Raw genomic sequence first — 26,675 nt, 5'->3', positions numbered from 1 at the left:
TATGCCTTCTTAAAGTGTAACTAAACAGACATTTTGAAGTGTCAGCTTTACTGAATTGCTTTATGTTTTGTCCAAGTATAGACCTGTAGAAGCGATACTGGACGATTTTTCCAACGTTTACTGTGTTTTCTGATTTACTACGATTTTTTAAAAGTGTTGAACCCATTTCAGATTTACCTGATTATCTGTTCTTGATTTGATACTTCCAAAGAACAAGTGGTACTTTGAGTTCCGGTTTTATGTTTTGACCAATCAGAATTTGGTTCCTAAATAAAATCGTCTGCTGCCTGTCCCAGCAGAGTCGGCAACAAGCACTGCTTGCCACATGTGTGATGTTACCAACAGAAATAGCCATAAATTGGGCAAGGTAGCAATGTAAATGAATTGGATCTAACTAATGTGCTTGTACTGCATCTCTGGCCTTTGAATTCACTCCAAATGTACTGGCTCAGCGTGAGAGGCAACATCCTGTCGAAGTCGTAAGCACGAGGCTGCCTGGGAGATTATTATTCGAAGAGCATGCTGAAACGGATTGTAAGTACAATATTTTACATGTTCTCGACATTTCTGTTGATCTTTCCTTCACTTTAATTGTTTCCTTGATTTAAAACCCTAGGGCTTGTATTTTCAGTTGTGATACTAAGCACGTATCTTTACCACAGTATCCGATCACTTCACACTTGAATTTTGGAATGATGAAGTGGAATTATTTCTGGATCTAATTTATTCCTTGTTCCCCCCCTCTCTCGATTCCTTTTTTCGCCACATATGTATTGTCGTGTGAGGGGGTAGATGCGTGTACTGGCTGATTTTTTTATTTTTTTACTTCGGTCAGATACAGATGATTGGAAAAAAAAATTGTCAAGGATTTCAGAATTTAATAGATCTGTTCGAAGTTTTTACGGGATGGGTCCTGTTACAATACAGACTGAATGTGCCCAAGATGAACTTTTGATTAAACATACACACACAAATGAATCTCTTGAGTTTGTTATACGGCGAATGTCCAGTTTCCACCACCACGTCTGTGGTATGTTTTTATACTGTTTGATTGAATAGACTGACGTGCATTCTCTCGCAAATGTGCGCGCGTGTGTGTTTGTCTGTGCCTCAGACTTATTAATCAAAGACGATGTTGCACATTGCAGATCTATGCGACAGGAGCAAGTGGACAAGACAGCTACATTATTTGTCTGAGCGAAGATCCAACGGTAAGCTCTTTTAGCCGAAGACAGCGAGCCTGGGTGCATGCATGCAAGCTTCTATCATGTTCGTGTGAGTGCTGCAGGGCTATTAGACGACTTTTCATTATTCTTGATTTGGAGATCCATGCAGGGTATTAGAAAGTGCAGAATATACACATTTGAACAAATACGATGTGTGTTTGCTCTGAAAAAGAGAAAAGACGCAACAAACAAACATTGTATTTGTTTAAAGTATCACAAATATTTATTACCTGTATCTGCATGTTTTGATAATGATGAAAGGTAAATTACTTTGACGTGTGCTTTTTTTTTTAACCACACTGATAACGAATGATAGAAACACAGACACACTTAATAACATATCCACAAAAATTGTAACAATAAATGTAAGCTGAACAATGCCTGCAACACATTTCAGGCCTCAGAAGGAAGTAATTATGAGATTTAGACAGAGAGAGAAAGCCCAACACGAAACCAGTTGTGACATTTTTTATTTCATTATGTAATAATAAAAACACGACAACAACGTATTTCCTGTACTTATTTTCGTGCAATTATGGAGTGCAAAGCATGTCTAATTGAGTGGCATAAAGAGGCACAGTTGCATGAAAAACCAACTCGGATCTTGACTAGGATCAGGATTTTACATGGACACAACCTAGAATTTAACATCCTGGGGGGAGGGGGGTACTGCGCCTTTCACATCAAGATGTAAAGATCTATTTTAAATAATACTTATTAGAAGGGAACAAAATCAAACAAACTACAACAATCGTTCTGAGGGGAGAGAATTACCTCTTCCGAAGAAATTACCTCCCTTGCTTTTCTTGTCGTGACTTATGTAGAGTAAAGTGAATAGAAAGTCAATCAGTCAGTAACAAAAAAAAACCACAGCATTTCTTAAGATCAATGAGGAGTCTTGAAGTATTTGTCAATGTTAATCTTGTATGCATAACAAACAATATATTACGGATTGATAATTAAAGAAAATCGTCTCTTCTACAGGGTTGACCCCCCTAAAAAGGACACCCACAACCATGCAAATTACTTCTGCATCTGTTGAACCAATTATTTTATATATGGTATTCATTAACTTCAGTTTATGTTCTGCCTTTCCAGTAAGTGACAATTTTGTAAATTGAATGGTCTGACTTTTATGCAATTTTAATTTTTTTCTCCAAATTCGGGGGTCGACTAAACAGAACGAGTTTTGACATTGAGCGGTAGCCATTTTTACCTAATTTAAACCCTTCAGGCTTTTACCTTTTTGATTATTTTGAATGTCTGAGTATGTAAAAACATCCCCTTCAACCCCCAGGCTATCGATGACCTGAAGAAAGCATGCAGTTACAGCTAGGTTCAGGGCAATCCTCAGACACGAAAGCGTTGGTGTCATTGGTGATGCAAAAGTTAGATAATGTAACCTACAAATTTGCCACTTTGTGAACTGCACATGCATAAAATCAAGTTTAAGTATGCTGAATATGAAGTTATCCAGTCAATTGGTGTAGAAGTTATAGCATTTCTGTCAGTTAACAGTATTTAAAATCTCTAAAGTAAAATCTGACATATTCGAAAGTTTTGCATAAACACCCAGACAATTTTTACGATACTCTGAGTCTCCTAAGCTTCTCCACTTCTCAGCCCTGTCTTCGAAATGAATTCGAATAAGGCAGTCAAAATAACTTAGTTTGGAGCACCCATCAATCAGAATAAGCATTAACTTTTGACACAGGAAATATCTTCTACCGAAAGCTCTCCTGGTTTTATTCTACATTTTTCCTGCATAATGGTAACAAATTTAATGATAAATCTAAACAACGAAGTGACTGTGGTAAGATGAACAAAGTTAAAAAACAAAGGATTACTGTAAATGGTTTACGAATCGAAATCTAAACAAGTTTTAATGATAAGTAAAATGATAAAAAAATAAAATTAAAAAAAGCTAACGTCCTCGCATTTGTCCAGAATTATTCCATGTTTAACATGGGAACAGAGGGATAATTGGTCTAAAGAATTTTTAAAAAGGAGGGTTAGGGACTGTCTGTATGCAATGCCCGCTATAGGTGAAAGACTTTTGTGGAAGCCATGGAAGAATGCATCGCTGTTGTGCTGGTTCAGCTTGAGGTCCTGTCCTAGCGAATATCCTGCACACACAAAAACACGACTTTTTAAGCCACTTATGTTGCATTCCGTGACATAGCTTTGTTAAAACCGTGTGCCTGATAATAATGACAGATTTTGTTGATATACATTTTTTTTAAGACACCCCATATAATATTGTTTGACAATCTCTTTCAACATAGTTTACGAATCACCAATGTGTATACAAACGCAAATAACCCACAGGTCAATAAATTACTTTCCAGAGAGAGAGAGAGAGAGAGAGAGAGAGAGAGAGAGAGAGAGAGAGAGAGAGAGAGAGAGAGAGAGAGAGAGAGAGAGAGATTAAAACTAGAAAATGTGTGCTATATAAAACAAGGATAATCTCTGTCAAATCTTCGCTTGTACCTACCTGCATGGTGTTTACTGCGCTATATATACACAACCTGTTTTATTTCATTTTTTTTTTTTTTTTTTTTTTGGGGGGGGTGGGGATGTTTTGTGATGAGGGTTTTTTCAAAGCCTTTACTGCTTTAGTCATTGAATCCACCCGACTTCGATTTATTGTTCAGTGATGGGTAATTGTGTGACCAACTATGTAAGTTAGTGATTGTTCTGGCTTCATACAATGACATTGCATTAATTTTATAAGTGTATGTGTGTGTGTTTCAGGCAAAAGCTGATATTACAGTCCTAGTTGTATGCAGTACCTCTGCTTCTTCGTTCAGGAATCAAAGTATACAATCTAAACCGATTATTTTGTTCAATAATGTTCAGCTTACCATCCCGAAGAAGGCAGTAACGTGCCGAGATATTGATTATAGATATTAACGTACCTAACCTGGTTACTGGTGTGTTTTCTTTTTATTTCAATAATGTAAATGTGTGACAACTTGCAGGGTACTTGATGTTCAGAGCAATTTTTCTGGCAAAAGACCTTTTATGGATCAAAGAAAACTTTTGTCATGGTGCACAAGTCAATCAATTTGGTTGATAAATAATTTGTGCTGCATTTTCCCTGGTTCCAAAACGTAGTATGTATTACCACATGTCCTTACCTGTCATTGGCATCACATGATTCTCTGCAAGCAGTCTTTTGTGGAAATACGTCATTTAACACTTGCACTTATATTAGGTGGCTGTGGAACGGTAGACATGCAACGACAACGAACAACAAAAGACAAAGTGTGGAGTACACTCATTTTTCTTAACATACGCTAAGTTTCTTTGAGAATGCTCCAAGTGAAAATCAGGGGTTCCTAGGCCTGATATCACAATTAAACAGCTTCTTCTCAGAATCAGGAGGGAAAAAACTGTTATATGGCGAGATGTCGTGACAAGAACAGACAGCAGCAGCAGCAACAACAACATTGCTAAATCGTCGCTTTAACAAAATTTCATGTTTAGCATCGCAGACAAAGCACGGCTACTGATCCGACCAAAGCCACACTTCATGCACGATGGGCACATTGTTATGGCCAGCTTGTTAACGTGCGCATTGTGTATGTTTTACATAGAATTGAATGTGTTTGTCGTTGTGTCTGTCATCTATCCTAGTCGTTTGATTTAGAATAAAGCAAACTTATTACAATGACGATTTTCTTCGGTTTTTGATGAAGGATTGGCATCAAGACTTTTCCTATTTTCCAACTCTGCCACCATACACTGGCCGTTCAGGTCTGCATGTCGACCACATGGTGTGTGATCAGATTTTTTTGACATGTTCACAATGCTTACATGACCACCAAATGGAAAATCAGTTGGTATTTGTTATGTTTTTGTGTTAGCACAATCTTCATACAAGTAAACAGAAACAGTTTTGTTGCAAACAGAGCCTTCATAAGAAAAAATGCTTCTAAGTCAAAATACATACCCTCTTTTTCGTATTGCGTAAAATATACCCATAAATTCTGGACATCATATTTTTATTTTTTTTCACAACAATGAAACCAAACTTTGGCATATGTTTTAGCAATATATTCACAATAAAACCTATGAGTTTGAAGGCTGCATCTTGTTTTGTTTATTTTTGAGAATTTTTTTGCAAACCCATGCAAATGGCCAGTTTCTGGGGAGAGACTGGGGAGATAATGGCCAGTATAGAAAGAGTTAATAAGTAAACTAATGTCAGAAGTAGGTATTTACCTTGTTTGCCTTCGCGTTCTTGATAGCCCGCTGCAGCATTTGTATCACTTCCCTTGACATTCAAAACGCCAATGTATTTCTGAAAGGAAAATAAAGATATTGACCGAAACATCACACAAGTGGTATATCATATGCTAGGTTATGTTTACAGTGCCTGTTCTACGACCACATCTGATTGTAATTTAAATAAAGAAAAACTGTATCCATTTATTACTTCTCTATTTGTGTGTGTGTTTGTGTGTGTGCAGGGGCGGATCACATCATTTTTAAGGGGGAGTTTCCAAATTTCTTTTAGGGATAATTTGACGACGCGAAGCGTTTAGTTGAAGACGCGAAGCGTTCAACCTCCTTGGGGGGGTCCGACAAATGTTGATAAAAACAAGGAAAATGGATCAATCTGAGCCAAGAAACATCCCCCAATACACCTTCCAAAAAAGAAAAATTTGAATCACAACAAGGACAATTAATCGATCTGGCGCAACCTGAGCAAACTAATTAGCCAACTTCTTTCCAAAATCGTCACTTAGAATACAAAGGCCGGCTCCTAAGTGGTCCGGAAACCCCGGAACCCCCCTCCGGATCCGCCCAGTGTGTGTGTGTGTGTGTGTGTGTGTGTGTGTGTGTGACCGATGACCGTCTCTAAATTCTAATCGTTGCGTTTGCATGGTAATAAAGTTTTAATACTGGATATGCCCATGAAAAAATATCATTTCTTGTTCATGTCATTGTGTGTGTGTGGCCAGGACCGTGACTTCTGCTTGCCTCGACGTCTTCAGAAAAGACACAAAATGCCAGCAGGCGTATGTTCTTGGAGCACTCAGTATGCCGTCATCTGCAAACAAATAAATACAAATTATTCAATTGTGTAAATAAAGAACAATCATTTTAATATTACAACAAAAAATTCATATAACTGTAGTCTTCACCAGAGACATCCACTACACTATCTTTAAATAAAACTGCCGTAAAAAATTGAAATACTATAAACCTTACCCCCACTCAGATCTATTTGGGATTATTCAAGTTTCAACCATGAAACGATGCCGGTTTGGACAGATCTGCTAGTTTGCCGCTGAAACTGAAATCAAAGGCGATCTTCAGAACTATTTCTAATCTTGTATTTGTGATTAATATAAAATACTGATCTTCCCAATAGAAGCTGATGTGTATACACATGACCAGGACAAGGTATTTTGTTACAGGGCATTTACGCAGACGTCGCAGTTCAAAATATCGTTTTAGATCTGATTTTGTACAGCAGCCTGTGTGATTCAGAATCGTCTGCCCTTTTTCGTTTTAACATTTTATGGACGATTCCTATGAGACTGCTCAATCATAACTGATGACAAATTCAGAAACAGATGATGGTTTCAAGTAGGCTACAGTAATGATTCGTTAAAAATGTCAAGCCACTCGTCGATCATTCACACTCAAAGAACCCAAGCCAAATCTGCTCTGGTTCCGAGCAGCTTTTTCCAACTGAGACCCTAATTGTTACGCATCTGCCGCGAAAAGATAGACCACAAACAAGCGGCACTGTACCATGCTTTCGTTTATGTTGCTAAACAGATTAAATGTGCATTGTAAATGTGCTTACAGCAAAGAAATGCATCCTTACTTACCACAAAAATACTGGTACCACATTCATCGCACTTGTGTCTTCTTACCAAAACCTATCGATATGTTTGTTTACGATATATTGGTAATTACTAACCGTTAACTATTTTTCAAAAATCTGAAATGACTTTTAAGAATCAAAGAAAGATTCGCTAAAACGGTTGACTTCAGAAAATAAGCAATATTTTTCTGAACCATGAAATAAAAATCGAAAACTCCGTTTGATCTTTTATTTTGGTAGATTGATGACAACAGCCGGAACTGAAAGTACCAGAACCAAAAATTAAGGGCATTAATCATGTAAACTAAGAAGATTGTCGTTCCTGGCGCGCACTTCACATGTCCGTCAAACAGTGTCCGAGTGAGAGAAATTTTTTTTTTTTTTCGCAGTTCGACAGTATATGAGGCCCTTCTTCATATCAAAGTGTAAAGGTTGCTGAACGATGTTTTTCCTTTTTGCTTGTTTAGTTACACTTTAACTGGCGAAACTTGGCTGTTTCCGCGGCAATTGTTCAGCGGTCATTGTCAATCGGCAGATGATCTACCCAGTCTGCGAGAGGTTCCGCCTTCGACAGATGGTTGAGATACAAATCTGCACCGCCTGTTTTGTGAGGATTTTCTTCTGTTCTACTTCAGTGCGCATAACCGGTGCAATGTAGAAGTCTGTTCCACGGCATCCCTTTTCTGTAGTCTATCGCACAATTCTGTTAGAATGTATTAATGCGGCCTATACGGCCTTTGCGAAGGTTAATGTATCTGCGTTGAACCAGTGAATCAGATAATACTGTCCATAGACATCTGCCTTATAGCGGGTTCTTTAAGTTTGACCCTTCTGCACTGAACGGTTGAGCTGTGTATTAAGAGTGTATTATTGTCCTTGACAGACAGATAGACAGACGGACTGACGAACGACAGAGAGAGAAAGAGAAAGAGAGAGAGAGGGTGTGTATGTGTGTGTGTGTGTGTGTGTGTGCGTGCGTGCGTGCGTGTGTGTGTGTGTGTGTGTGTGTGTGTGTGTGTGTTTGTGTGTGTGTGTTTGTGTGTTGTAATGTCTTTATGTGTGTGTGTCTAGGTTTGTGTCTGTGTGTGTTTGTGTGTTGTAATGTCTTTAGATACAAAATACAAGATAGATACAAGAAGTTTTATTGTCTTCATCAATACAAGGAAATTTGGCATGTGTGTGGCAAGACATGATACACTGATACATAGACATTTACAAAACACAACTGAAGTTCAATATCAGCCCACCCTTACGCAACATACCCACTACTTCAGACACACAGGCTACATGTGCCCCTCGGACGTACGCAACCCACAATTCACCCAGTCATACAGCTCCACATGCACTTACTCGTTCATGCAGCACCCGGCCATGTACAACTCACACACTGGAACCCTCATACGGCTACATATTGCATTATAACACCCGCACAAACATTACAACCTCAAACATCGTACTAGATCTACAACTAACAAGCATACCTCCACTATCATGCACCGAATACATCATCATACATTACATCATAACATATTGCATTATAACACACGTACACTATCAAACACCAAGTACATCATCGTTCATTAAATTACATCGTACCCTCCCACCCCACCCCACCCCACCCCACCATACATTCACAATCGACACAGAATACATCATCATACATATATACATTACATCATAACCTCCATACATTATCACAAATTACATTACATCATACCCCCCCCCCCCCCCCTATACGTACCACAGTTCACAGCACTCATTGTCCTTCCGCAGTCACAGTTCACATCACCCATAGTCCTCACAGCACCATTCAGGTGGGCCTGTGTGTCGTGTTTTGACAAACTTTTAGTACGACTGATGTGAGCCGAATTTATTGGGGAAAGTTCACTGAATTCAAAAAGGTATGCCAAATAGTAGTGTGTCATGTTTCCTTTGCGTTGGGTTGTGGTGAAGTACACAGCGGTTATCTGTTTGCGAGTTGCCAGGAACACGGTTTTTCAATAACATCTCTCGATCTTCACATATTATGTCATGTGAATAAGAACAGAACATGTTCGTCAAACATATTTCTTATTTTATCTGCATTGAATGAATTTACAACGTCCTTCTTGTTAATTGTTTATTCATAAAGACTACTTGTACTGAAGAAAATATTTTCCCCTTTCAACGGGTGGAGTAGTGCGCCGGAGTAGTGTCCCTTGTGTAGCCAAGTGGCGTACCCAGTCTTTTTGTGTAATTATCTCCTGCCCGACCCAGTTGCCTCCCCTATCTATTATCTTCCCCTGACCCAAGTTGTGTCTCCCGCTAGGATTATTGTGTGTTTACTATCGTAGGGTAGACTCTTGACCGGATTCCTTTCTAACCTCTTATCTCAGATTTAGGTGGTCGTTATGTAATGTGCCGCCAGCCTGTCTGGGTATCGTTGGACTCGGCGTTTTGTCAAGTGGGTGTCATTTCTTTTGACAGGGTACATCATAGAAGATGCCAGGTGGCTTGGAGGTTTTTAGTCTCTTACCCCCCCCCCCTTCTTTGTAACTGGTTGTAATCTAATGAGCCTTATCCGGTGTGCGTAATATTTCCGGTGCGTGCCACCGACACGGCTTTCTGCCTCGGTAACGATCCCTTTCATTGGGCAGGCATTTTAAGTACACCACCCCCCCGTTGGCTTACACAGGGTAACCTCCCTATTGGCTTATCGCCACTGGGAATCGGAAGTGACCTGTCTTTAAAAGAGCGAACATTTAGAGTAGAGCAAAAAACGCGATTTGTGACACTGCGAGCTGGGTGCTCCATGTGTGTTGTCGGTAGCCGTGAACGTGTCGAAGCTCTGCTCTAATTTGTCGTGAACTGGTCTAGTGTAGTTTGGCGCGAAGTTAGTAAGCGGTCGACTTGTGGTTTTCATTCTGAAACCTGTGCTCTTGTGTTTCGCGACTATCGTCAGCAGCGGGTTTTGTGTTACTTTTAGGTGTGCTCACTGAGGAGAATCTGTAAGTAACTAAATGCTTTATTCATTCCTTATGCTTTATTCTTATGTTTCATTAGATGCTATGATGTTTGCATATATATGTACATTTTGCCTCTGATTTGGTCCCGGGCGATGTCCGACCGGTCTCGCGTCAGAGTTGATGACGCCATTTTATCTATCAGAGAGATGTGTTTTCTAGATCAGTTTCTAATCACTTTCATGATTTGGCGCTGAAATTGAGCGTTATTAACTTCTAATATTTGATGACCAGTTGTTCTAAAGTTGTTTTAGAGTCTTGTGAATTAAAGACTCGTAAGAGAATCAAGTAAGGCAGACTCGTTCTCATACGTTTTGTTTTCGCTGAGAAAAAGCCTGTCTCGCAATATTTGATGTCGAGAAGACCCATGTGTATCGTTGCCATTTTTCCCCATTTTATCACATATTATTTCTGGAGATCAGTAAAGTCTGAGTAGTAGTCGGTTAAAAGCCCAAAGTTAAGCCCTCAGTGCCATTGGCCCGTAAAGCTACTTATTTACGATTTAGGCGCAAAAACCCCTACAATTGATGAACGGGAATTATGGTTGACACACATATTTTGGGTAATGAACTCGTATCATGAGTTTGATGAATTCAGGCATGAGAATGATAGAGATCTTCTGAGTTAAGATTTCAGACAATAGGAAGATATTGTCTACAGGCTGCACAATTTTGACTATTAATTCTCATGTTGCACTTTAAAGGCACTTGCCTACAGAAGAACTTTGCGACTGAAACAACCTAACATTTTGTGCAGTCGCATAGATGCAAAACAGACTTTTAATCTAAGGCGTTATGATTTAGTCGCGCTTCCCTGTAAAGTATAATAGACTGTTGTCTAACGCTTCATTTTGAAGAATGGGAGCTTGCGCTTACCCCATGCCTGAGTTATCTTTCTTATTCTTGTCGTTATTATTCAACTCGATGAAGATGTGTCTTCATGGCGATGAACATACTTAATAATAACAATTATTTTGCAGTTGCGGTTCATGCAGTTGGTTAATTTATGTAGAGCATTTTCCTATGCAAGGCTTAGGCCTAAGGGAAGATGTTGGTTACTTCCCTTGACATTAGCTGTTGTGGAGTTGTTTAACTCACTGTGGATTCTCTTTCAGAGAATGCTGTGTCTGCTGGATTTTGGCTGTATTGTTACTTGTCTATATTTGTCATGATTATTTTGACAAATGATACAGTCATACATTCATAGTGTGACAAATGGATTGTACATAATTCAGTATTGGATGGTTTAAACAAATGTGTACAGATTGGCTTGCCATACTTGAAGTATCACGACTGGACAGCGTGACCTATTTTTGTAAGGCGTATCTCCATTGGCTGCTGTGGCCAATGGGAGAAAAAGAGGTTAGCTTTGTGGGGTGTGAAAGAGTAGAGCGTGCTTGACAGTCGAGGAGGACAGACGTGTTTTGACTGATGTCTCCGCGTTAGGCTATAACGCTGCTCACTGAACACTGAGGTCGAACACCGAAAGACTTGTGTTGCGGACGAACCATGGGTGGTTCTATGCTGTAAAGATACAGGTATTTATTGAATTGTATTTTGCTCAGTAATATTGACGGGTGAAATGACTGTGAGAGTCATGTGGTAAATTGGGTTGGAGAAGCGTGAGCCGCTGTGTCAGCCATTTTGAAAAGGAAGGTCGTATGTTCTTTTGGTAATGAAGTTACTTGTAAATGAGCTGGTGTAAATAATATATCCGCATAAGTTAGTGGACGGATAGTTGAACAGTATTGAGAAAGAATAGCAGTATTATTTCGTAGAAAAGTTTAGCTAAGAATTGAGACTTATGGTAGCCTAAACCTTTTACGCAGCACCCCGGTCGGAGTGATGGGTGGTACCACTTCACAGCGGGAGAGAGAGAGACGGGCATCCCCTCCCTAGCGCTACGAATCGTTGATTGAGAGCGCAGGGTTGTAACAGCGCTGGAGTACTGGAACGGGTGGAGCCGCACCCCATAGCCACCACGAGCGGTATTGCGTGGGTGGTATGGATTCCGGGTATGTACCCGCTAGAGTTTGTGGAGTCACTGAATGTGTGAACTGCCACCGAAGAACCATAATCGGCGAGAAGATTGTGTGAGACGTAGACGTCGTCAATTTAAGTATTACGCGACAAGTGATGTGCGTAACATGACACTGTGGTAAACAGGAACCCTAAACGTTAGCAGAATTGTGTGGATCGAGAACATTCATCTAACGTGAGACAGTTAGTCTCCGACGTGTGTTAAGATATTATTCTTCTTTTATATGAATGAACGTGATCTGTAGAATGCATGAGAAATAACATATTTGTATTGTTGTGTTGATGATTCATTACAGGTACGAGGGCAAAGGGCATTGAGAGTGTTTAGTCTTTGTGCTTTGTTTGAGTGTTGTGTGCGAGTAACAGTGAGATAGTAAACAGAGTAGAGCACGCATATTTTCTATACACACAGACACTTACCTGAAATTTCATCCGTAACACATAGGTTTATTGTGGAATGTATGTATGGTTAGGATGCATTGGTATGAATGGTGCGTTTTACTTGTTATGCCATGTACTTATATTATGTTTTCTTTTCTTTTCATGTGTCATCAGACACTGCTTTCTGGTGTCTACTTTCTGGTGTCTACTTTCTGGTGTCTACTTTCTGGTGTACGTTAATTAAAAGTCACGTTATCGCAACCTCTGTCTTGGCGTCTCATTTATGCTTCCTGGCCTATCCCCCCCTTCCACTCCACCCTATCACACCTGCGTAGAGACGTGGGCGAATAACACGATCTGCGCATGCGGTGAAATCAACCGGAAAAGGAAAAAGACATAAACATGCCGAAAAACGATATGCGCATCACCCGGAAAAGGAAATAGGTAGAATCTGCTCGCGATAAAAGAAGTGCGCATGTGCGAGATGTAAAATGGCCGCGGAACTGTTAACTGGTGTATTCAGATCTAACGATCAGATGAAAATGACAAGCTAGGAAGTTTGTTTCCTCTCGCAGTTTGGTGTGGATTTTTGGAAGGGAAGGTTAGCCTGTTCCGAGTGAGATCCAGTCTCCAACAAACTCGTACAATGCGTTATTTTTCGTCGAAGACCCGACAGAAGACTTCCTCGCCCGCAGCTTCATCGCGTGTACGTGCGACCATGTTGCATGCGCAGAAGAGCGCTTCGCGCCAAATACTTTTCACACAGTAATTTCAACTACACACCCCTAAATGTACTCGCTAAAATACAAGAATTTGTTGTCTATTTCTCTTGATATTTCATGCTTCTTCACGCCGCACCAGAACACGTAATCTACTCATTACATTTAGTCAAGTTTTGACTAATTGTTTTAACAGAGAGGGGGAATCGAGACGAGGGTCATGGTGTATGTGTGTGTGTACGTGTGTGTGTCTGTGTCTGTGCGTGTGTGTGTGTAGAGCGATTCAGACCAAACTACTGGACCGATCTTTATGAAATTTTACATGAGAGTTCCTGAGAATGATGTCCCCGGAGCTTTTTTTCCGATAAATACCTTTGATGATGTCATATCTGGCTTGTTGTAAAAGTTGAGGCGGCACTGTCACACCCTCATTTTTCAATCAAATTGATTGAAATTTTGGCCAAGCAATCTTCGACGAAGGCCGGACTTCGGTATTGCATTTCAGCTTGGAGGCTTAAACATTAATTAATGACTTTGGTCATTAAAAATCTGAAAATTGTAAAAAAATAATGTTTTTATAAAACGATCCAAATTTACGTTCATCTTATTCTTCATCATTTTCTGATTCCAAAAACATAAATATGTTATATTTGGATTAAAAACAAGCTCTGAAAATTAAAAATATAAAAATTATGATCAAAATTAAATTTTTGAAATCAATTTAAGAACACTTTCATCTTATTCCTTGTCGGTTCCTGATTCCAAAAACATATAGATATGATATGTTTGGATTAAAAACACGCTCAGAAAGTTAAAACGAAGAGAGGTACAGAAAAGCGTGCTATCCTTCTCAGCACAACTACTACCCCGCTCTTCTTGTCAATTTCACTGCCTTTGCCACAGCGGTGGACTGACGATGCTACGAGTATACGGTCTTGCTGAAAAAATCCATTGCGTTCAGTTTGGTTTAAACAATGTTTTATTAAATCAAACATGGTACAACAATACAACGATAAACAATAGGGACACGAACTCAAGCGAACGCTTATATTACGCGCCCTACGTAGTTAAAAATTAACAAAAATATGATGTCGGACAAACATTACTTATAAACTATGGAGCTATCTAGGTCAACAGCATAGTTGAAGCAAACCAACAAGAACAGGAAAAAGCTAGCAGGAGGAAGAGGGGGAGGGTGGAGGTGGGACGAAAGAATGGTAGGTACATAATATGTAAGATGAAGGTGGTTAGCGCATACAAAAAGAATATACATAACATAGTAGCCTACATTGTAAACTGTAATCCAGTGGCAAATAAGCAGTAGTTCGCTGAATATATAATTGGAAAATGTATATAAAATAAGAGTTGTTGGCATGGATATGCGTACTGAGTCAAATTAACAAAAACGACCAGATTTACAGATAAACGATTGGACACTTTCAAAAATAAGCTTGTTGATGCGAAGAGAAAGGTTTTCGCTACCATTTAACAATATTTCAACATGTCTGTAATGTACAGGTAGTGCATTTATTGTAGATAGGCGAGCGTCTACGTACAGAGGGCAATGTGTCAAGTAATGGTCAGCTGTTTCATGCAGGTAGCCGCAAGCGCACTGCGGATTTTCCTGTAAGTGGCGTTTGCACAGGTCAGAATTCAAGTTACTCATGTTTATGCGCATTCTGCAGTGATGAATCTCTTCCAGTCGTTTACCACAGTAGTAATAGGCAGGTACGTTATAATCAGGAATAGTTAGATAGCGTTTGAATTCGCTAATTGAGTTAGTTGTTTTGATGTTGTCTGGCAAGTTGTTCCAAAGGACAGTGGTAGATGGTATAAAAGATCGACGGTATAATTCAGTTTTGCAAGTGGGAACTCTTCTTTCTGATGGTCTTCTTCGATGATAGGGGTTAACATCAGAAGTTAAAGGTGGCAAAAGTTGTGATAAGTAATGAGGACATTTGCCAAATACCATCTTGTAATATAAAATTATTTTGTGTCTGCTCCGTCTTTCTTTTAGGTTACAAAATCCGCTTTCTTTATACAGCTTTTCGTGGCATTGCGTTCAGTTTCATTCTGTGAGTTCGACAGCTTGACTAAATGTATTTTCGCCTTACGCGACTTGTTTTACTTTCTAGTTTCGTTCTTTGTGCTAATCCGTTCCATGATTTTCCGAAACGGCGCGATGAAACTGCTCGTTCAAAAGCAGGGGCGGATTAGGGGGGGGGGGGTTACAGGGGTTCCGGAACCCCCTCCCCCCCGGCTGTCAATAAAAAATTAATACTAACTTTAAAAGAATTAATGAGTGGCTGCTGACACCAGTTGATCATGTTTAAAATTAAGGATAAGCCATAAATTGTTCATACAATAGCTAAAGTTCTTCAGCTTCTGGGGGGCAAAGCCCCCCACACCCCCTAACGGGACCTTCCCATGTACCCCACAAGGGGTCTACCCCCTGGACCCCAGGTTATAACCCCCCCTCCCCCCTCTGGCTTAACTGCTCCGCCCTGAAAAGTATTGTGTAAAAGGATCGATCCTGTTCGGAAAGTATGCATCCTAACGGAAGGGCGCTGGTTCTGAGCGACGCTTAGTTCTCGAGATAGGTGTGACCAGATGACGTCATTTATACTTTCGTCATCGGAGATCTTTTGTATTTCAATCAGTGTCATTTCCCAGTTCTGTGTTCTGCGGTCGTGACTTGACAAGTTGAGAAAACCTATGACACTTCATTTTTGCGAAGCAACTGAATATGAAAAGAAAAGAAAGCGTGCAGAAGTATGTTTGGGTCCAGCAAGACTTTATGACCAACGATTTCTACCTTGGAAGTAAATGAAGATGTCTGCTTTTCGTCTGCTTTGAAGGTAGAGAGATTTTACAGCGCACACGATAAATTGCAAGTCGTAATTGACAAGAATTTTGTTATTCTTCTTTCTTCGAAGTACCATAGATTTGTTCTTGGCCATATGTTCGACCTGTGCATCGTTATATAATGGGAAAAACACGTTTGAACGTAAATTCGCAAAGTAATTTTGATCATTTGCTCCGGAACTGCAACGTCGATTTGCCAAAACAAAACATTCTGGCACAATGTGCGGGAACATGCTGGTTGTGTCTTATTTTTTAAATGGGTGTGGAAGAACTGCTCATAATTAACATAGCACTCCGGCCCTGGTCTTTTTTTCGTCACACCCAAAACCGTTATTTGTTTTGGTCGACGCAGCATTATCCTCTCCAAAAAGTATACATCCTTTTGAGGCTTTTCGCGTTTGACCCTTTTCGCCCTACGAGGGAGGGTGGCAACGTGTTCCATTTTGGACTGTAGATTTCCAAAGAGACGTCATTTCGATTTTATAGTGACGTCATTATTGTCGTAATCCAAAGCTAGGACAACATTTTTTTTCAATTTCACTAGGAATGTGTGTTTTTGGCTCACGTAAGTGTAGCCTATGCGATGCTAACTTTTGTCTGTCTGTGCGTGCGTGCGTGTGTGTGTGTGTGTGTGTGTGATAGAAACTTTAACATTTCCGAGTCTATGGATAAAGCTCGCATAAGAAGATTACGTCTCGGTCAAAAGTGTTTGACGTGTGTGATAGAAACTTTAACATTTGAAGACGTCACATTATGACGTAAGAGGGTTAGACGTCACGCGAAGGAATTACTGAAAGTCTCGGTCATTGTTATTGTGAGCGGGCCGAGACTAGTTGGCAGATCTAGTGTCTCGCTTTCTTGCACAGTTTCACCTATGCTTACTGTGTGTGTGTGTGTGTGTGTGTGTGTGTGTGTGTGTGTGTGTGTGTGTGTGTGTGTGTGTGTTTATGTGTGACGGAGTGATTGAGTTTGTGTTACTGTTTGTCGATTTCTTACGTGAGCCTTGAAGGCTTCGCCTCTTGTTTGTCCATGATGTTTCACTCATTTCTGTTATTAGAGACAAAAGTCCATCGAAGATTGTAGTGAGCATGTTGGGCAACAGACACCCCCATTAGAATGCAAATCGAGTTCGAAGCATGCCTTTTTTACACACGTGTGTGGAAAAGCATGTAGATGAATATTTTTAATAGAGGCAAGCGTTTGTGTTGACAGACACTGGGTACCGACGCTTCAAAAGTAGGTCACACGGTATGCCCTCGACAGTCTCCAGACACTCGGTGAAAACGTTTACAGGGATCAATAAATGCATTTTTGTTACAGGGATATAATTTAAAACAGTTGATCACATAATGTCCTGCATTAATCTACAAGTTTTTCAAAACACTTGATCGATTCATATGTGTGATGACCTACATTAGATTAAAAATAGGTCATAGCTGCCCGGAACCCCATTGTAGCGTTGTGTGGCGTTTGAAAATTAATTTAAAGCGTGCATTTTCAAACAAAAGAGTGGAAAGCATGTAGATTGATATATTTCATTAGAGGTAAGCGTATTCATTGACAGACACAGGGACCGACCTTTCAAAAGTAGGTCACACGGTGTGCCCTCGACAGTCTCCAACCATTCTGTCACAGTCACAGGGATCAATAAATGCTTTTTTTGTTGTCACGAGGTAATATCTATAACAGTTAACCAAATAAATTCCGTCAATAGTCTGTGACCTTTTGATTATCTTTGACAAGTTCATCTATCTCATATGACCTATTTTTTGCTGAAATATAGGTCATCACTACCGGGAGCGAAAGACGTTTGCCTCCAAAGAACTATCTTACAACAAAATATCTACATGTATGCACAGACACAAAACACTTGTATCACTCTAATGAAATATATTAATCTACATGCTTTCCACTCATTTCGTCCTTCACAAGTACAAATGTAAAACCGATTTCAGAAGGTTGTTTAACATCAGATAAGATGGTTAAAGCTAAGCAAAACTTTACAAGTACATTTTAAAATCCACATCACATTTTTCTCTGTGTGTGTGTGTGTGTGTGTGTGTGTGTGTGTGTGTGTGTGTGTGTGTGTGTGTGTGTGTGTGTGTGAAAATCTATTTCCATAAGCACACAAAAAAGAAAAAGTCTCTTTTTATGAGTACATGTATGCAAAACCAGTTTTTTTTAAAATCCCGATCAACATCCAACATAAACAAAATCATGAATTAATGTATTTTGTTAGTGTCAAAAAGAATAAACATAACACAGTTTTCCAACAAACACTTGAACATAACACTATTTGAATCGTCAGTGTACCAAAGGAATGTTTGTCAACTCACAGAACTTGCAGGTCACCTGGAGCAAAGTGGTCCACAAGGGCTTCCACCCCTCTTTTTCTTCTTTGGTCCAACCCCAGTCCTTTGGAGAAGGTAAAGAGGGAGCATTCTGCAGAGATTGCCCCTATACAAACTCTGCTCGGTAGGCAGCGCGGAGAACATGCTGATGCAGAGCATCGGAGGTGGGAGGAATGTTCTCAATGGAACAGCACTTCTGAGAGAACAAGCGTTGCCTTGCTTCATGGACTGTTGACGATGTGCTGTTCTCATACAGCAAGACAACAAACTGTTCAATCTTGCTGATGCAATCGCTGAAAGGTTTTCTCATTGCAGCAAGTTCAGGGAAAGCTGAAATTGCTTCTGGAAAAGCTGCCCAAGATGTCCATGCTGTTGTCTTGCCTTTTGACGAGAAAAAGTACACGGTGTCACATCCGTTCACATAAAGCGCTTTGAACTTCGGATAAGGCGCTATATAAATAAAGAGAATAATAATAAAATTAAAAAAATCCTGTTAATGAATGAAAAACTGGCAGGTCACTGACATTTCCAGGCGGAAGACTACCAGCAATCTTGTGTGCAGCAATGTGGTGAAAATGCTTTCCCGAACCAAATGATACCCACAGCTCATTGCCATGCCACCTTTCAGCAAAATAAATGGCAAAGAAAACAACATCAGTGTCTGCAGTTCGTATTGCGATTCTTCTGTGTCCTTGTGCAATACAGTGTGCAGCATGAAGAAACATGCGTGTGTCCGCTTCTTCTTGATTGCAACTATCAATGGTGGACAGGATAACATCAGGGGGAGAGCAGAGGACTTTTTCTCCACATGTAGCATTGCAATGACAACTTTGTCCGTGACCTTCTGGCGGATCAGTTCTCTTGCGAGAAACTGGAACAAATCTTCTTTGTTGCCATCGTTTCGAAGGAAGCTCATCCAATTAGATGGAATTGGTGAAGTTGGAGTCACTTTCCGTCGCTGCCCATGGCAACGTTTCCGCCGTGTAGAGGATTTCAAGCTGTCAGGAAGGTAGATATCCCAGACAACATCCACTCTTGACACGTTTTCCAGCTGAGAAAGCACGTATGGTATAAAGACGGTATAAATCTGCCTACTCCTGAAACGTGCGTGATGTCTTTGGAGATAGACGCTGAACAATGAAAGCACCATCAAGTATCCTGGCATCAACTTCTGCAAATGCATTCTTTGGTCGAGCAGACGTTTTTGTAAGGTGTGTGGAGCTTAGTGAGCACGCTAACAGCAGGTCTTCCTTCAGCTCTGGATTTTCAAGACACTGAAGAAGCTTTTTCCAGTCCATGAAGGATATCCTCAGTTCGAAGGTCAGGCACTTCCATGAAGCCTGTATCATCAGTAGTGGGCAGCTCATCATCAAACTTCTCTCCCCTAGGCTCGTAAACCAAAGAAGAATCACAGCCAACCACACATTCAAGGCAGTGGAGAAGGTCCGACTTTTGGCCTGTCCTCATTTCTCCATTCTTGCTGAGTGCCGGGGGTACTGGTTGATTTTCATGGCGGAAAAACTCGGGCAGATTGCCCTTTCTTGTTTGGCAGGCTATGAACAGTCTTGAAAACAGTGAGCAGTCATTGCGCAGCATGGTAACTGCAGTCTTCTGTGGTGTCTTCTTGCAAAGACTTTCAGGTGGTTTCGGTGCAATGGAGATGTTACTGGTGTTGGTCTTTCCATGAGTCTTTCTTTTACAAAGTCGTTGTATTGCTGCTGTCCGACTTCGATCACACTCTGGACTGCTTTCACATCACAGTTTTCGACCACAACTTTCGTGTCCATAGCATACAGAACCTCACTGTCGTCTTCAAAAGGATTGCCGACTTCTTTAAAAGCTGCAATACGCTTTTTAACATTCATCTTGAAAGTCTTTTGAAATGCAACAGATTGCTCATGATGTTCCAGCTTAGGAGACGCATGTGAAGGTAGTTGCTGCTCAAAGCTCTGCACAATTTGTGCAATCTCTGGTCCAGCCACCATCCACCTTCGCAGTGCCACTGGATTCGTTGTTAGTCCGATCGCACCTCTATCCCCTTTAGCCAAGGCATTGCACTGCTCATGTGCGTGGTCAAGTGCAATGGAAGAGAATGGCCGCCGAGTTTTGTTGACGACAAATGCACCCAGATAGAAGGCTTGATACACGGATAGAATCCTTGTCAACAGCTGACACATGTCACGCAGATGCACAGAAAGCCACCGCGCATAGTGTATGTGGTCCAGTGCGAAAAACCATGGAATCAGAACCGCCAGTGCTTGGACAAACTCATCAAAGTTTGCAGTCCGAATAGCGTAGACAAGCTGCAGTACGTTCAGTTCAAGCTGCAAAAGCTCTTTTTGTGGTTTCTGTAAAGTGAGAAAGAATTATTAATATTATACACTTGTAACAAAACACTTTCGCCTTAAGAATCTTTGAAAAAAAACATTTACTTTGTGTGTACTTTTCTCGATTTGGGGTAAATATCGTTTTGCTATGTTGGAACATATAAAAAAAACTCTTTGTACAGTGTTCCTTACAACATCAGTAATAATGATAATACTTATAATGATATTAATACTACTACTACTACTACTACTACTACTAATAATAATAAAAATTATAATGACAGCTTATATAGCGCGAACCACAGTAATCTATGCTCTCCGCGCTGTACATTGTCTTAGATCAGAACAAAAAACTTCAACAACAACCCAAGGAATAGCTTAAAAATTATGAAAAACAAACACTTACAACTGGTCATTTAGATGTAGATTGCTTTCTTACCCCCGAAAAGTTTTTTGTTCGTGTTCAACATGATGCATGTATCTTAGACATTTTGACTCATTTGGCCCGCCATACATTTTGTACCACAGGGCAAGACAATCGACACTGTTACTCATACACAGGCTACAAATGTAAATTAAGAGTACTGTATTGGGTTCATTTTGTTCTAATGAACATGTGACATTCATATATATTACTGCTGTATGTGTTCTTCGTGTATATGTTTGCAAACATCAGTACGTAATGCGCTAGCAGACGACACACGGTCAAGGTAAAGCTATCGAAACGATGATTGAGCAATGAGTGTAGATCTACTTACCGTTTGGGCTTCACCGCTTCATTTCCCCCCAAAATAACCTGCGCTGGTGTTAGTCTGCATTCACTGCATGGTGCCTGGGTGGTAAAGTGGGTGTCCCAGCCAAATTAAAGGACAAATTGTAGTGCCGTCGACGGGTTCAAAACAAAGCGCGCCATTGTGCAAAGAAGGGATGTGCCTGTGACGTAATTACAGTCCGCCGACTTGTGTCATTATTTATTTTGGGAAATTTGAAGGCAAAATTGTACGCATTAAAGGCTTGAAAATATCTTGCATCTATTAAAATTCGAAACGAGGGACTCATGAAGCACTAGTTCCAATACAACAACTGTCTCGAACTGTCATAGCAAACTGAAATTCGTCCCCAAATTCACTATTGTAGTGTCTGGGGGAAAAGTGAACTTTTATCAAGTTACAGCATACAAACCACTTTCTGTTCTGTGCTGGTCGATATGGGAATGCATGAGATCGGAGAAAAAAAATCCAGTCAGAACCAGGACAAGCCTCCTGGAGTCAGATCAAAACAAAAGTTTCTTGACATCGCCTGTGCAGAAACCACTGGACGCCAAGCCAAGGATGTCCATCAAAGAGAGCCACGCGCTGATCGAGTTCAGGCGAAGCCGAGAGAGGAGCTCCAAAGAAACACTCAAAGGGGCTCCTTCGGACACGCTCGTCTTCGCTATGAAGAGGCCGTGCCTGACCGAGAGGGAAGAGAAGGTGCTGTTGAGCTCGTGGGAGATAGCACTGACTGACATGGAGCGCCAGGGCACCATGGCCTTCTTATCGCAGACCCCCTTCCCCCCGGAATTGCTGCGGATATTCTCCACGGTACGCTCGACCGAGGTGGACACGGTGGAAACCTCGGTGTTCTTCGGCGAGCACCTCCTCTTCGTCATGACCGTCATTAACAAGGTGATAGCGCGCCTGCAGGAGCACGGGAACATCGAAAACCTCTTGCACGACGTCGGGGACATCCATCGCAGGCACGACGTCCGCAGGAAGCATCTGACCATGATGGTGTCATTCTTCCTGGAAGTGATCAAGCCGGCCTTCGACGTGTGGACGGACGAGCTTGACCGGGCCTGGACGCGCTTCATTCACCTCATCACCCACGTCATCTGCGAAAGGCTGCACCCTTGATGATGGCTTGAATGCAGGGAGGAAGGCGGCTGGTGTCGCCTTGTTACACTGATTATACACTGATTGTGAACATACGCTGGTCATATGTTTCACCCCCCCCCCCCTCCCACCCCACCGCGATAGCAGGTGTGAATTACTTTATGCTATGATGCTATGATGTTTTTGCTAACTTTTTTCGTCGAGATCTCTTGGATTCATCGCACCTGACGTAGATTGAAGAGGAAACCAGAACAAGGTTTGAATGGGTGATGTTTTGATCACAGAAACTCTGTTCCTCGGCTATTTAACACAACGTCGCGAACTTGATCTCAGTGTTTGTACATGTCTTGGGTGTAATGACAAGAGACGACCCCCCCCCCCCCCCCTGAATATTTCACCACTCATTTCATTGAAATTCAAGTAAATGCATATTTTGCAGCGACATTTCGGGCGATAATACTTTTTACATTTAGTCCAGTTTTGACTAAGTGTATTTTTGTAGACTTGGAATCGGTACGAGGGTTATGATGTGTGTGTGCGTGCGGGGGGGGGGGGGGGGGGAGATTCCCAAAAAACTACTGGACAGATCATCATGACACTTTACATTTCTGTATTTACATTGATGAATTCATCCGGATCATGATATCCCAAGACATATTTATCTTTTTTGTGTGATCAACGTCTGATCAATGTCTTTGATGACGTCATGTCCGACATTTTAAAAACCCCGTTGAGGCCGCACTGTGAAGACGTCAAATTTCAATACTCAAATTGATTGACATTTTCGTTAAACAATCTTTTATCTGGTCCGGATGATGGGATTGCATTTGATCGGCTAGGAATCTTAAACATTATTCAATTAGTTTGTTCATTAACATTCTAGAAATTCAATTGCAATTTTAATAACAGATTCGGAAATGATTACATTGTGTCTTTTTCATTTTGCTGAATTAAAACATTTATAGAAGTGCCATTTTTACTCTGAAAATGTGCTCACATTTAATTAAAGAAAATCGATCACATGTTCGCATGCTTCGGAGAGACCAGCGCGACCCGTCTCGGATTTCAGGTTTCGGCTAGCCAAGTCTAATTAGTCTCGATGATGACTGATGCCGGGTTTTCATTGTTGATCTTTTAGTTTAAAGGCACAGTAAGCCTCCCGTACACCATCACAGATACGGTCAGGCTTTTACACGCAGTACAAACACCCTTTCATTTAAACACTCACCGCTTGAGAACATCCTAGGTTCCTGCAGTGGGGCACTGCGGTTATGAAATTAAAGGCCCCTCCTGTTTTTGGAACCGCAGGAGCTTTCTAGTTTGCTGTTAGGTAGATTTTTGGTTCCTCTTTCCTGTCATGCTCTCTTTTTCTTCATGAATTCTTTTCTTTTTTCTGCCTTCTTGCTCATTCACCTGTATTTTTTCCAAAAATCTCTTCTCTTGCCGCTTGTCTCGCGATTCATGTATAGTTTAATCTGTTAGTGTTCTGATGTAAGTCCAGCAGTAGATAGGGTAAGCCTATTTTAACATACTGGAAACTGGTAATCTTCCAGTAGGTATTAATTTAGTTTTACTAAAGCCTGCTGGGACACAAGTAATGGGTTAGTGCATTTGTAAACAGGAATCGCTTGACAAGTGGCCCCCTTCATCCCCCCTTCCTCGTCCTGATATGGCTCTGCGTAGTCGGCTGGACGTTAAGCAACAAATAAACAAACAAACAAACATCCTAGGTGCCCTCCGTAAAGAGCGAACAATTTTCAAAGAATTTATTTTTGCGTGGTTTATCTTACCCCTGAGCCATCGTGAACCCGTGTGATCCAGTTTCCTTTTTACATTTAGTCAAGTTTTTACTAAAATTTTAATGTTTTAACGTAGAGGGGGGAGTCGAGACGAGAGTTCCTGGGTGACACGTGACGGCTTATCCCCTCAAGATTGAGCAATCTTGGGAGCACACGCAAACACCCAACTCATTCACTCAACGCACACCCAAGAAAGATTACAAGTGGAGACAGACGTCACTATGTATAAAAAGACTAAAGGAACCACATGTAACTTATAAGCTTTATATAATAAACACAAATTTATACACATAACATCCACACATTTAACGGGTAACACATACAAATACTACAAACATTGACAACACATGAATTCACATGAAATTATACTGGAACTCCAGTCCTAAACACCCCCCCCTGGTTCTATAGTCTGTTCGTATCCGGCGCTCAATAATGTTGCATCACCAAATCACACGAACACAGACACATACTTTAACAGCGACAGGGTACTTAGCTTTTTAGGGATACACAACGCCCACCAAGGCCTTACATGTCCTTCCCTCCTCAGAATGCCGCAGCCGTTCTGAGTCTGACCCACTAGAAAGGTCCCCGACTGCCTAAGCTCGTCGTCCCCAGCTCCATCCTTCAGAGCTGTTCCCCAGATTCCTAGGCAATTGTAGAGCTGACCAAACCCCTTCCTCTTGCCGTCTTCTGTTGGTCCCGCGTACACTCTGTGTGGAACCTTCTTGTCGGAGTGACCCATGTCGCACTTCATGCGTCACTGTGAACCGCAGTCACCTTCCGATAGCGTTCCCACTGTCCAGTCTTAACGCCTTCACGTAATCATACGTCCCTCCTCCGTTCTCTCCGGCCAACTGCATATAATAAAACAGCACGTTAATACTGAACAAAACCATCCCTAGCTACCTGGCGTGTATCGATGGTTGTGTTAGTGCTCATCGGTACTGCAACCTCTTTGCGCATAATACCGATGGACATCAAGATCGAATATTACACCAGGCAACCATATATGAAAAAGGATAATTATTTAATGCATTAGCTATAAAACGGGGCTTTACAATAATATTTATAGTTCGCTTCAACCTATAAACTTATTGTCTTTATCATGACCATATACGCCATGTGATATGTTACAAATAACTGGACAAAACGTACACTAAATGTTAGATTGTGGTATCCAACTTTACATTACATTACATGACCACGATTGCATGTCGCAACACCCATATCCCTGCACAGGTATGATACATCCCGCATATTATTACACACTATAATATGAAGATATAACACAACATGATCAATACTATAAGTATACTAAAGTTGTCGGGATGTCGGCCGCCATCTTGAATAATATGTGATTTTTCCATGTGAACGAATATTTAATAATTATATGCAAATAATTACACACATATTCCACTGTACGTTCACTATATATCACTTCCAGACATGCGTTAATATATATATCCCGAGGCACTCTATACGAATATGTTGTAATGGACCGGTCGATGTCATCCTTATCTTTCCCGTGCACATTCCCACGGATATAACATGTCTCACATTCACCGTGTCCCACAATATTACAACTATACCAAACGTAAACACAAACAAAACAAACATTAGACAACGACATCTACCCAGCCACAGCAATACGAAAACAATAATTCACCCGCCAAGTCAATAACACAAGCTCAACTTACAACCGCCGGGTGATGTGAGCACTCGCGCCGCCAATACGTCTGCGACCGTACCGTTGTCTCTCACGGGTAGTACTAACTCAAAACCGCGCCTATTTCGTTGACGGGGTGTCAACGTGTATTCGTACACCGCTGACCTAGAACTATATTAATTCCTTTACTTGCTAAATAGCCTATAGATACGCGATTATATAATTTATGCATTACATTATATTACCTTACCAGGTGAGATGAACATTATTTAGACTGCACTAATGTGCTCAACACATATTAACAAACTTTGTTTTCTGCAGCTTGACCTGGTTTGTTCACCGCGCGTTGCCGGGTGACTATAGCCCGTTCCACGATTCGGACACAACCTTGCAACATATGCGATGTTACAGGCATAACGCACCTCAAACCAACCCGCATACATTCCACAATAGTGTTTGGACTCCAATACTTTGTGTTGGAAATAGCACAATTATTATATACACTCCAAAATACAACAATTACATCATTTCGTCCATGTACAACATTCTATTTTTAGCTTCTTCAAAAATATCCTGGCTTT

General features: G+C 40.9%; 1 protein-coding gene and 2 long non-coding RNA genes across 3 annotated transcripts in view; 2 read left to right on the top strand and 1 right to left on the bottom strand.

The window, feature by feature from the left end:
- LOC138962366 (ras-related and estrogen-regulated growth inhibitor-like) overlaps window positions 1-26,675 on the top strand; it is a 102,324-nt gene that overhangs the window by 17,405 nt on the left and 58,244 nt on the right. The window lies entirely within an intron of this gene.
- Window positions 192-5,460, top strand: LOC138962348 (uncharacterized). Its single transcript, XR_011454488.1, has 3 exons — window positions 192-534; window positions 1,149-1,211; window positions 3,981-5,460. It is a non-coding gene; the product is annotated as an uncharacterized lncRNA (long non-coding RNA).
- LOC138962347 (uncharacterized) lies at window positions 1,682-5,592 on the bottom strand. Its single transcript, XR_011454487.1, has 2 exons — window positions 5,454-5,592; window positions 1,682-3,352 (listed from the first exon to the last, which is right to left on the bottom strand). It is a non-coding gene; the product is annotated as an uncharacterized lncRNA (long non-coding RNA).

Source organism: Littorina saxatilis, linkage group LG3 (assembly GCF_037325665.1).
Source record: "Littorina saxatilis isolate snail1 linkage group LG3, US_GU_Lsax_2.0, whole genome shotgun sequence".
Taxonomy (NCBI): Eukaryota; Metazoa; Mollusca; class Gastropoda; order Littorinimorpha; family Littorinidae; genus Littorina; species Littorina saxatilis.
The sequence above is the reverse complement of the archived record's forward strand: the minus strand, read 5'-3'. Positions and strand labels throughout refer to the sequence as shown.